This window comes from Dermacentor silvarum, chromosome 8 (assembly GCF_013339745.2).
Source record: "Dermacentor silvarum isolate Dsil-2018 chromosome 8, BIME_Dsil_1.4, whole genome shotgun sequence".
NCBI lineage: Eukaryota > Metazoa > Arthropoda > Arachnida > Ixodida > Ixodidae > Dermacentor > Dermacentor silvarum.
Window position 1 is genome coordinate 12,576,143 of NC_051161.1, and position 4,774 is coordinate 12,580,916.

At 44.3% G+C, this 4,774-nt stretch overlaps 1 long non-coding RNA gene across 1 annotated transcript; it reads left to right on the forward strand.

Moving 5' to 3' along the window:
• Positions 1 to 329: 329 nt before the first annotated feature.
• LOC125939739 (uncharacterized) lies at positions 330 to 3,644 on the forward strand. The gene is made up of 4 exons (XR_007463107.1): positions 330 to 455; positions 2,216 to 2,293; positions 2,388 to 2,456; positions 3,559 to 3,644. It is a non-coding gene; the product is annotated as an uncharacterized LOC125939739 (long non-coding RNA).
• Positions 3,645 to 4,774: the final 1,130 nt, after the last annotated feature.

The following is a 4,774-nucleotide window of genomic DNA, read 5'->3' on the forward strand; positions in this document are numbered from 1 at the left end:
GTCGAGATTTTGCCTTCTGTCTGCAAAAAAAAAAAATTGTCCATTTTATTTTCCTCTATACCAAGCGAGTCGTATGTGCTTGGAAAAGCATCCGAATGGAATCGGAGGCGTATAAACACGCCACATATGAAGAATACTCAGTCATCTTGAAAAATTGTCCGTAATTCCGTGAACCCGCGTACTTTATCTGAATACAGAACACAGCCATCCCATTATTTTCGTATATCTAAGCTTGTGCCACAGTTTGCTTCTATCGAAACAAGACTAGTCTCTTCGTCAAACTGAGCCCCCCGTCTTTTTCTATTATTTTTCGCTTCTTACAGAAAATAGTGGAATTCCAAACGGACCTGGTTCATCACTACAAAATAGATATCCGAGCGCTTGTCGAAGAAATAACAGGGCGCTGGAGTATCGTTAAGGAATTCTGGGACCTATTCAACAAAACGGATCTGCTGGTAAGTTTACATCGCCATCCTTGAATATGCTTTCATTGTACGGGGCAGTAGTACGATTATAGCGAAAGACGCTGTCGCTATTGGTGTGTAGCGTACTCTTATTAATCACGTACACTTCGTGAAAATTTAATGTTGTGCTAACATATTCTCGACTTCTATGCGGTAAATGAGGGCCCTAGACTTCTAAAGCTTATAAAAAATAGTAGTAAGCATCAAAGCACCCAAAAGAATGATGTAATATAATAACTTTCCTACAGCCAGTTTAGTTTTCGTTTCCCAGGAGGTGGTTGTGTCATATCACGTCATGACACAGAAGGTGGTCACGTGGGAGCAGGACATCGCGACGTTTTGACAATCCTTCCGGCGGGCTCGCGATCTTCTTTCTGCTATGCTGCTACATCTCACGACAAGTGCCAGCATAGCAGGCGACCGAGCGAGCCTGAAATTCCGAATTATATAGAGCAAAAAGGTTTGCACTCTAGAACTGATTGTAAGAGAAGATACCAGCCAAACTGATTCCGAACATATAATTAGCGAATGTGGCCAGCCGGTAGAACACAACACTTACGAACGAACGGGTTCTGCGAGAGCACTCAACTTGCCAGCATCGCAAATTATTGCGATACCCAGACCGTGAGTTCCAGTGCAAAGGGCGTAAGTGGTAATCCTTTGACAGCAAGTGGAATGGAAGATTACCATATTATTCTTGGGGATGAATAGACGACGCTAGAAAAAAAGCGAGAATCGCGGATGTCGCAAACATTAATGGATTAGCGGGAGAATAAATCAGCAACGAAAAAATTAAAATCGAGCGGCTGACAGCGCAGGCAAACGCAACAACAGGTAATAGTAATAAATTTTAGGCTTCGCGTCAAAGCATGGCGCTGATGGTCTGCTCGCCTAACACGTGGTCCGCACACGTTTTGCGAGCGGACGGCCGCAACATCGCTCACGAGGACGAATTTGTAAACGGGAAACCAAAAGCAGAACCAAGAAAAAATGAAGAATAGAGAAAGGATAGCACGACTATTTATTCCTGCTTCTGCACTTGCTTTTACGCAGCAACAGGGAAAGTGCAGTGGCCAAGTAGTCATTTTTTAAATTTCAGACGAAATGATGGCGCGCTTACACAATGATAGGTTAGAGACACGTTAAACGTTCCATGATCTTCCCGAATGGGTGCTTCAAGTATCTCCTCGGGTAGTAGATAATCATATCACCTGAGATAAACAAGAATGTGCTGAAGCACGGCGTCAATATCCATGACAAGTATTACCTGACTATGGCGCATTTCTTAAGAAAAACTATATAAATATATTTATATATAAAACATAAATGTATTTCAAGAACGAGATAATGCGCACCCTGTTTTGTTAAGAAGGTGTACACGGAATGCAAGAATAGGCAGTTGGGAGTTTACACTTTGCTTTCTTCGCTTCCCCGTCTGATAATTATACGCGCCTGAGCCTCTCGTCTGCTGGAAGCGCGCTTTGACATAAGAAAAGAAAAACGAATTAAACCTAATCTGCGTTTCTCATTCCTACTTTTTCTCTGCTTCCTGTGATGTTCAGTACTCAAACAATGGAGAGGCTTATAATAACATGACCGTAAGTAAGAATGAGGTGCATGCGATGCTTCGTGGGCGTTGCATTGCACTACTCCATGCATAAAATTATTTCATTAATATTGCTTCAACTTTTTGCTAATGGAATCGAAAAGCTATGTGGTGCATCCTCAACAAGGTTTATTGTGATTTCCAGGCTTTGTTGCAGGATGACGAGAAGCTTTATGAGTATACTGCGGGACAAAGAAGTAATTTCGAAAACCTCATAAAGCAGGTGAGATCAGTTAGCTTCGGCAAATTGGCGTGAAGGATTTGACAAACTGTGTGACAAACGTCATATTTCCTGTCTGCGTTCGTGACCTGGACAGACATTCCTTGACTTCACAATAGAAAATTGTGACGACCTCAAAAATAATATCTCGTCTTACATCGACGAGGTAAGTGACTGGCAGTTTTTTGAATAGTATATCTTTTCAGGCAGTCCCTAAATGACACTAAACCATGTTTACTGCCTATTTTAGACGCGACTATGTATACTAGCACCCCTCGAGCACTTATCGATGGCGTGTACAATGTCTTTAACCGTTTACAGTGTGTGAGATACGTGGATTTTGGTTTAGCGCGCGCTCTTTCATGGCGTATGAAGTGGGTGTCCAACATAGGTAAACGAAGAGAAAGAGGTACAGTGCTCACTTATTGAAACGCGATACTTGCGCTACCGATGGGTGCTGAATGATCGCTGTGGGGCCAAACGTAGCCGTAATGTGTCACAAAGGTTGTCGCTTCCATCGCACACCACGATGCATCAGCTTGGTGTGCCCAGCGCCCACCGGTGGGGCAAAAGCGCGTGCAGCCATGCGCTCCGAGTATCGCGTTTCAATCGCTCAGCACTTTACATACTGCCATGCGATGTTTATTTCGAGTGAAGAGGAAGTATAGCTCCCATGACTAAACGAAGAACGCCCAGTTGTCGAAGAGCAATTGCCTTATTCTTAATCAACCACTATCCATGACGTCACTTTCACTACGCCCTGGTAAGCAAAACCAGCCGATGCGAGTTCGACAGAGTTTTACATCCTGTCAACCTTACCTTTCTTCCAGTACAGTTTTTGGTTCATGACACAACTGCAGCGACGGAATGCATATCGTTAGCGTCATTCAAAGTGAAACTGATCCCTAAAAGTGAACCATCAGTAAAAAAAGCACGAGGGCAAAACAGACACCTACTCTCCACCGATTATGTTTGTAGTTCGTTGTTTGTGTGTGTGTGTGTGCGCGTGCGTGCGTGCGTGCGTGTGTGTGTGTGTGTGCGCGTGCGTGCGTGCGTGTGCGCGTGCGCGTGCGTGTGTGTGTGTGTGTGCGCGTGTGTGCGTGCGTGTGCGCGTGCGTGTGTGTGCGCGTGCGCGTGCGCGTGCGCGTGCGCGTGCGCGTGTGTGTGTGTGTGTGTGTGTGCGTGTGCGTGTGTGTGTGTGTGTGTGCGCGCGCGTCTGCGGCAGTTCAGTGCATTTTAGTGACACTTCCTTTGGTGCCCCGTTTCAGTTCGACAACATTGGTGTCTGCAGCAATATTGTGGACATCTTTACGGACGGATTTAATATTATCTGCAACGGAATGATTGACTTTGTCGTAAGTATACATAAACTATATACTTTCTCAAATTATTTGCACTGAGCGATGGTATAGTTGCCAAATGTGCTCGATTCTTCAGAGATGAATTTGTCAATGGTAATAGAATAAAATGGAACGGAATGAATAGAATAGAAGCATGAAAGTGTTAAACTCAAGAGATCAGACAGAATTTGTTGAACTGTCAAAACTGACCAACGAGAAGAAAGTAAGGGATATCGAAATTACCACGTGGGAAACAATGAGGAAGCAGTAAAATAGGGAGGCAGCATGAAATCAGTGAGAAGAAAACTTGGCATCGGACAAGGCAAGATGTATGCTCCAAAGGATAAGCAGGGTAATATCAACAATTTAGAGCACATAGTAAGAGCAACGGAAAAATTCTATACTAACCTGTACAGTTCCCAGAGCAGCCAAGCTACTTTCATTCGAAGTACTAATGCACAGTATACAGAGGCTCCTCCTATAACTAGCGATGAAGTTGGAAGGGCCTTGCAAGACATGACCAGGGGAAAAGCTGCTGGAGAAGATGGAATAACAGTCGATTTAATCAAAGATGGAGGAGATATCATACTTGAAAAATATGCGGCCCTTTATACGCAATGCCTCACGAATTCAAGTGTACCAGAAAGCTAGAAGAACACCAACATTATACTAATTCCTAAGAAGGGAGACTTTAAAGAATTGAATGATAGACCCATAGCTTGCTTTCAGTATTGTATGAAATATTCACCAAGATAATTCCCAATAGAATCAGAGCAACACTTGACTTCAGTCAACCAGGAGACAGGCTGGCTTCAAGAAGGGATATTCTACGATGTGTGATGAAGAAAACGCTCGAAAGTTAACCATTCTTGACCACGTCGTGTGTAAGCACGGCGTCCAACCTGATCCCGCGAAATTGCGTGCCGTTATTGACTTTCCCAGACCGACAAATCTCGAAGAACGTTTCATTCGCAACTTCGCGTCTATAACACGCCCTCTGACACAGCTTCTGGGTAGCTCCGGCGACCTGTCATCATGGTCTCCAGCCTGCGACGAGGCGTTCACTACTTTACGACGTCTTCTCGCTTCACCTCCTATTCTGCGTCACTTTGACCCTGCAGCTTCGACGGAGGTACACACAGAC